Here is a 7,585-nt window from a genome sequence, read left to right on the forward strand (position 1 = left end):
TTACAATGGACTGTGAACGGTTACAATGGACTATGAACGGTTACAATGGACTATGAACGGTTACAATGGACCATGAACGGTTACAATGGACTGTGAACGGTTACAATGGACTGTGAACGGTTACAATGGACTGTGAACGGTTACAATGGACTGTGAACGGTTACAATGGACTGTGAACGGTTACAATGGACTATGAACGGTTACAATGGACTGTGAACGGTTACAATGGACTATGAACGGTTACAATGGACTATGAACGGTTACAATGGACTATGAACGGTTACAATGGACTGTGAACGGTTGCAATGGACTATGAACGGTTACAATGGACTGTGAACGGTTACAATGGACTATGAACGGTTACAATGGACTATGAACGGTTACAATGGACTATGAACTGAAGCGTTATTTATCGAAGTTCACCGCGCTAGCTGCAGAATTGCGAAAAAAAATGAGAACGACAGCAAAATAATAAAAAGAAAAATCAAGTTGCGATTAAAAAAGCAAAGAAACAAAAAAAAAAAAAAGGGACAGGCCAGTTTCAAAACTTAAAGTGATTCCTTTGTCTTCCATTTCTCCCCTGTTTTCCAAGGGTTTCTTTACATCAATCTTCAACAAATATACTGCCACAAATGATATATCAAATGTTTGCAAAAGCGGAGGTAAGCACAGGAAGTTACATGCTATCCATGACTCTTTGTGGAAATTACTCTCAACTTAACATAAATATAGAACAATCCCTTTATCAAAAGGTTGAAGAAATCATTGTACCACTATTTTGAAAAGCCCAACATTGGATCCATTTTCTTTACTGACGATTGAACTAAACACAAATTATTTTTTTAAGATACAAGCTCTCTGGCCTCTCTCAGCTTGTAAAGTCAGTCAACACACGTGGTATGGTGCGCTTCACCACCCGTTTATTCCTTTACCATGTAAGTTAGTTGTATAGAGTAAGAAGCATGTTAAAGTTCTGTTAAATTTGGTCCAAATACTGCCGCTTGAATTACAAATCAAATTCAACAGCAACCTACACACTGCAGCTTAGCGAAGGTTTTCCTTCAACATATTTTCAACAAACTTAACCTCTGATAGCTGCACCACACATATATCACGTTGGATGTAATGGTATATGCACAAGATATTTCGTTGTCAGACTGTTTTGTGGGAATTACCCAGTAAGAGAATATGATGTAATGAAATATCCTTCTGCCGACACTGGGCTATTTTTAACGCCGTAATCCACTAATCTCAGTTTAGACGCTGCACACTACGTAGAGAAAGAGTCGCTCTGTAATTCGACTTCTGAAGCTCACACCTCAAAGCTTCGTGGTCTCCCGATGGTTCCTTGACCGGCCTGCCCTTCCTAATTATCTTCCTGGACGTTTTGTTCGTGACACTCATCCTTACTGAAACATTGTACAGATTTCCAGTTTATTGTACGCCTCGAAATTTGAAATGTCTTTACACCAGTGTGTCGAGATGACCTGAAGATGAACTGCTGGTAATTAAGATAAAAAATCTCATTGGTTACGCCTAAATGAGATTAAAATTTGACGCCTGAAAACCAGTCAGCCGCTTAAGGTTAAACTCTTGGGCTTAGTCCGTAGCCCTTACTTTTCGAAATCCTCACTCGTGGAGCTCTCGCGGCGCATCGACGTTATCTAAGAGCTCCCCGCGACGCTCTAAGATCAATCTTTTTTTTTTTCCAGCGAATTTTTTAACTCGCGTGACGGACTTCGCCAAAAGGGAGGGAGCTCTGTATTCCAATGTAACTAAAGCTTCAAAATCCTAAAGTTCATTCCAGATTCCTGAATGTTGTCTCTTGAGGCCAGGATGCTAATGCTCCGAGGCTTTTGTTGACAGTGAGAGTACAGTGTGTCGATTAAAGTTAGATAGTTTCTGCTGCAAGTAGGGTAACAAGTCAAATTTTAAGAAAGGCATATCATGGGAAAAAAAGAAAGGCTCAAGACTGATAACTAGAGGACAAACAAACAAAAAGGGCGGGCAACATCACAGAGAACTAACCGTAAACACACCACGTAGGTCGGTTTTGGTCTAAGATGATGTTAGGGACGAACTGATTCCATAACCAACAGTGTTGGCTTTCCACAAAAAGTTTACACTTGTGTAGTTCATGCCACTTCTTTGTATGGAATTATATTGGATGACTTGGGTAAAGCGAAAATACATTGCCTGGTATCAATGGAAAGTTTCTGAGAAGTTACATGCATGCCCGTGCAACATGTGCCTCAGGTAAGCACGTTGAAATTTTCACACAACATTATTATAAGAAAGCTAACCCCTGAAAATTTAAATGAGAAAATGACAGGTCATTTCCTTTAATTTACTGTGCAGGTGAATTGGAAGTATCGAAGAGCACAGTGATTGGAATCAAATCGTGCCAACTGTAAATTACAAGGATAGAATGTAGCAGACAAAATACAAGTAATCACATGCTTAGAAGAGTGTGTAGTGTAAATTACAAGAACAGAATGTAGCAGACAAAATCCAAGTAATCACATGCGTAGAATAGTGCGTAGTGTTAAACGAACTCGACAAGAATTTCTGACTACGATGTAAACAGCGACCAATGTTCCATACAAAATCAGTTAAAATGAATCGCGTGCTGTCAGCTTAGTAGTGAATCGTATGATGTCAACCGTATGCCGGTTCGAACTGAAATACAAGACGAAAATAGAAGCTAAACATAATTAACGTATCGAAGTTAAAATAATACAAATGAAGGAAATATCGCTAACATTGCAATAACGACCGTAACATGGAAGTGTGAAATAAAATCGGCACTCATAATGATCGTAAGGAAGGCTGGAAGACGATTAATAAGCTACGCGGTGTTTAACTCAGACGATACCCCTATATTACAGTAAATAACCTTATATTGAAGATATGGACCTAATCAAGCACGAGTCCGAGCATAAAAAACCAACCGATTTAGTAACGATACAGGCCATTCGATAGGTGATAAAGGGAGACTTAACCGAAACGAATAACAATAGAAAAAGCCCGAGAACTTAAAGCCTGAAAACAAGGAATCGGTTACTTAATTGGTTTGCACACGCACTGAATTTGACTCGATCGAATAGATGAGTACCAGTGTAGAGAGAAACTATGAGTAGAAGGTGATGCAGTAGAATCTACACTTGAACTGAACAAAGCGGGTAAAACCTCGTAAATATATCTATTCAAAGAACATGCAAGTTATACCTAGTGGTAATGACTATTTCCTAACAGAAATAGCAGCTGACTGGGCTGGTCAACCATGGCAGATTAAATAAGTAAGGCCTTGTTTGAAAGTGGCAATTACTTGATAATATGTACGGTATAGTAAGTTCCTGGGATATGAACTGAATGAACATCATGTTACAAAACTAACACCAACCAATGTCTTATGGGACTGATCATCTAAGCTTGGAATGCCAACAAACCTACCGGAATACTATTTACAAAATCTGTGGCTTGTTCACTTTGAATAATGAGAGTTAGACCATGGAGCAGTGTGAAAAAAGGTTTGAGATTTTTTTATGAATCGTAAATGTACAGGAAAATAAACACTCGTATCTTGACTACTGTTTAAAGTTTAATCTCATAAATGATCCCTTATAATACAAATAAATTGATAAAAGTCACATGAAAATAAAATGTCTATCTAAACATTTCTGGTTGTCAATAAATTAAACGAAATACTTGTGACAATATTCATATGTGTGAGGGGTATTACAAAGGTTCCTTCCCAAATATGGAGATTTAATGTGCCAAATGGCTGTGATGAGGAAAAATGAGTGATTGTCATTTCATCAGGCACACAAGGATGACTTCTGTTGGGAACCATAAGGCTCATAATGCAGTTTAGAGCATTTAGGATGCCTGTTACTCTTGCCACCATAATGAAAATTTACAAAAACACCAACCAAGAATGTCACCTAAAAAGATTCTCTGCGAGGGTGATAAATCTAAAGCTGGCCAGGAGCTTTTAATAGATAGAGGACCAAGAGTAAGAAAAAGGCAAAGTAGACCAAGAAAATAATTTGAATATATACATATGTACTGGAGGAATTAGAGGAAGAAGTGCACTTGATGAGTAGTCACTGTGGTTCCTCCTCCTTAGGTTTCTTCTATAAACCTGTTCAATCTTTGAAGCCAAACTGTTTTAGGTACCTGTACCATGTTGATGATGGCTGCATTGAATAAGGTTTTTCAAATATCCTCTTTTCTGTTAAAATGCATCAAATATGGCTGGTGATCTCCATTCTGATTCACAGATGTTTATTCAATGTCAACACCTTATGACTATTATTGATGTCACCTTCTTTAAGTAAAAGATGAGGAGCAAAATGTTTTGTACCATGATGCCTTGAGTGTTTTATCAGTTCCTTCAGTTGACTAAAACAAGAAAGCAGGCTTGGGAGTTACCATTTTGGATCAGTGTAGGAAGCTGAGCTAAAAGCTTCTACATGAAATACCTATATCAGTCTTATGGTCAGCTGGCAGTTCATATGTTCTCTCTCAGGTGAGAAGTACAGATCACTGTCTTTGTAAAGCGGATACAATACACTTTTTCCAATCAATTGGTAACAACCAGGGGGAAAATTTGTGAATTTATGATTTTGCGCATGCATTCTTCCTGTGATGATCTTGCTGCCTGGTAATAAAAGTTTGGTTTCTTCCCCAACAACAAGTATTGTTAAGACCACAAAAATGACTGCCACTTACATGCATCTTTAGAAGCATTCAATTTCAAAGTTTTCTCTGACTCAGTGTTGTGAACTTGGTATTGTTTGATGGGAGCTAAATTTAGCCAATGAAAATAAACTAGCTGATTTAATGACTAAGACTTATGTTGCATTTTGTTGAATTGTGTATTGCTGAGTGGTTAATTTGCATCTTGCCTCTAAGTCAGCTTGTGTGTCAATTCCCTTTTATCCAAACAGTAAACCAAACAACACTACCTATTGTTATATTAACAGTTTTTTGGCAGCATTGCCCTGGTAGTTATGGGGAAAAAAAATCAAGGAAAAAATCATGCAAACCACTGTTTTTACCTTAAAATCTAAAATAAATCAAGTCATACATGATTCAGAGGGTATGTTTCATATTTACTACATGTAACAATTTGATATAACAAAAAGCTGCTTGTTTCATTAAAACAATAATTGTATTCCATTATTTTTTTTTTTGGACAGTGAATGTTTAAGTTATTCCTGTCATGAAGGATTTGATGAAATGGAGTAAAATGACTGACAGTTTATGATTTACCAATAAGCAATCCAAGATGGGGGTAAAAATATTGCTCACAACTGATATTCAACTTTCACACTTACTAACTTAAGTTAATGGCTTCATTGTAATTCAATTCAAAATAAGGTGTCCAATGCAATGAGTTGTTGGAATAACAAACACAATGGCTGTCTTTAGTCAGTGAAAATGATGGTGGAGGCTTATATTTTGTATCTAAATATCAGTATAAATAAAATTAATTGTATTAAAGATGTTTTCACCCTAAGGAAATCCAAATAGAAACTTATTCAAATTTTGCATCAAACTAAATTGAGTTACTTTTTTTTTTTAATTTGGTTCAAATACATAATTATATCGTTTTTTTTCTCTTTGTTAAAAGATCAGTAAAAATTTGAGTCTATTAGTTTGAGAACGAGTGCTAAGTTTGAACTTGTTATTATTTTTGTATGCTGTATGTATGTGTGTTGAGCAGGAAGTTACAATCCAACCAATATATGTTTCTCTTGATCATTTAATAGGGGTTTTTTCTTAATGAATAACATAATGATATTAATGTTAATGAGGGTGCATGGTGATTTTGTCCAACAGGTAGTTCAATGAGTGATACCAGTAAACTAAAATATGCCCAGGGTATCTCAGTTCACTTCCTTTTGAGCTTCAGTCTCATATCAACAATTTGCATCTACTTTGTTACTTCAAATGCTACTGGTGCATGTATGCATAACTTTACCTTTCCAAAGACAATAAGGATTTGAAGAAACAGAATTCTATTCCCCTTATGCATCTGGTGTTATTTAATAATCTTTTATAAATCATTGTGGCCTTTTTGTTCTAGGAACTGAGGCATCTTCATGAACATCACTGCGAATTCAACAAGAGTTTGATTTATTTGAAACCTTTATCTTGACACCAGCTCAATTGTATGCCGTTATTTGCTATGGAAAATGAATGATTAATAAAGAGTTAATCAATTTCATTGACCAGCAACAGTCTTGGTAGCCATTGATTCCTTTTATCATTTGTAACTGTTGACTTTCTTTCATTTGTAAGGGCTTCATGATGGAATTGTTTGTGCTGTTCTCAACAGGTATTTCATAAATTAGGCTTTCCTCAAAGTGCCAGGGTGTAGCAGTCAAATCATGGAACAAAATTCTTAATCTAATCAGCAAAAATCATTAACATGAGCACATTGTTAGAATGCACAATGCTTTCTTTCCTTTTGTTGACTCATTTACTCCCTGAGTGATTGATATGTGACTTCTCCATACAATTTCAAACTGTTCACAGAAGCTCACAAGAAATGAAAATGCTACAGATGATAGTTCCCAGCAGGAATACTGATATACCACCAAAATCAATGAATTAAAGATGTGGTGAGGAGGTTATATAAAAGTGTACATCATTGGTAGTTTGTGAATGGGTTAACAAGGGGGTTCAGTTGTGATGAGGCATAGACAGGAAAGAAAATACAGTATCACAATAATTTGCTTTGATGATCACTGCTGGGGTGTGTGTTAATCCATTCAAAGTGTACATGTATGTAACCTGTCAAGAAAGGCTCTCTTGACTCTGTACATATGTGTGGCTCCCAGCAGCCTCCACAGCTGTTCGTGGGTGATGTATATGGAATCCGTGAACAGATTGAAAAGATTGGTGTTGAGGTAGACACCATTTTAAAAGAAAAACTTTTGAACCTTCTCTTCATCGTCTGTTAAAGGATTACAACATTGTGACAGGTGGGCTGTCACAATGCCTCTCATTGAAACCGTTGGAAATTAGGGTAATTTAGTATTATCAACTGAGCTGATAACATAAATTATCCACTAGAAAGAGTTTCAAAGCTGACGTTTCGTGAAAATTTAAAGGCATTGTAAATGAATAGCTAACAAGTGCGTAAAATTTTTTGAATTTCAGTAAGTATTAAATATATGTAATAACCTCTTGTTTTGAGATGAATTGATTTAATAGAAATATCCAGAAATTACCTTTCTTGGTATATGGATTTGTGAGTTTTATTAGCAAATATTTTGGTCACGACATTTAGCTGATGAATAATTAATAAATTATCTTCTCTCTCTATTCTCTCTCTCTCCTTCTCTTTCTCCCAGTTTTAAATAAATGGAAAACGCGATTCCACTAAGCCTCTACAACATTATTCTTTAATATTGACGGAAACAATGAAAAAGCAATTTACCCCAGAGATTACTCTATTTTTTTTGCTACGTTAGTCGCACAGCGTAGCAAGTATCAACTTGAAGGTACACGGCCCAAAAGTTGTAAATCTTGCGATTGAAGCAGACTGCAAAGGTCCTTTTACTTTGGACAA

General features: G+C 36.3%; 2 long non-coding RNA genes across 2 annotated transcripts; both read left to right on the top strand.

Moving 5' to 3' along the window:
* The first annotated feature begins 1,836 nt into the window (after positions 1-1,836).
* On the top strand, positions 1,837-3,675 carry LOC149050559 (uncharacterized). The gene is made up of 2 exons (XR_016184229.1): positions 1,837-2,256; positions 2,359-3,675. It is a non-coding gene; the product is annotated as an uncharacterized LOC149050559 (long non-coding RNA).
* A 719-nt stretch (positions 3,676-4,394) lies between these two features.
* LOC149050560 (uncharacterized) lies at positions 4,395-6,242 on the top strand. The gene is made up of 2 exons (XR_016184243.1): positions 4,395-4,531; positions 6,095-6,242. It is a non-coding gene; the product is annotated as an uncharacterized LOC149050560 (long non-coding RNA).
* Positions 6,243-7,585: the final 1,343 nt, after the last annotated feature.

The sequence above is a fragment of the Pocillopora damicornis genome, chromosome 2 (genome assembly GCF_964200805.1).
Source record: "Pocillopora damicornis chromosome 2, jaPocDami1.2, whole genome shotgun sequence".
Taxonomy (NCBI): Eukaryota; Metazoa; Cnidaria; class Anthozoa; order Scleractinia; family Pocilloporidae; genus Pocillopora; species Pocillopora damicornis.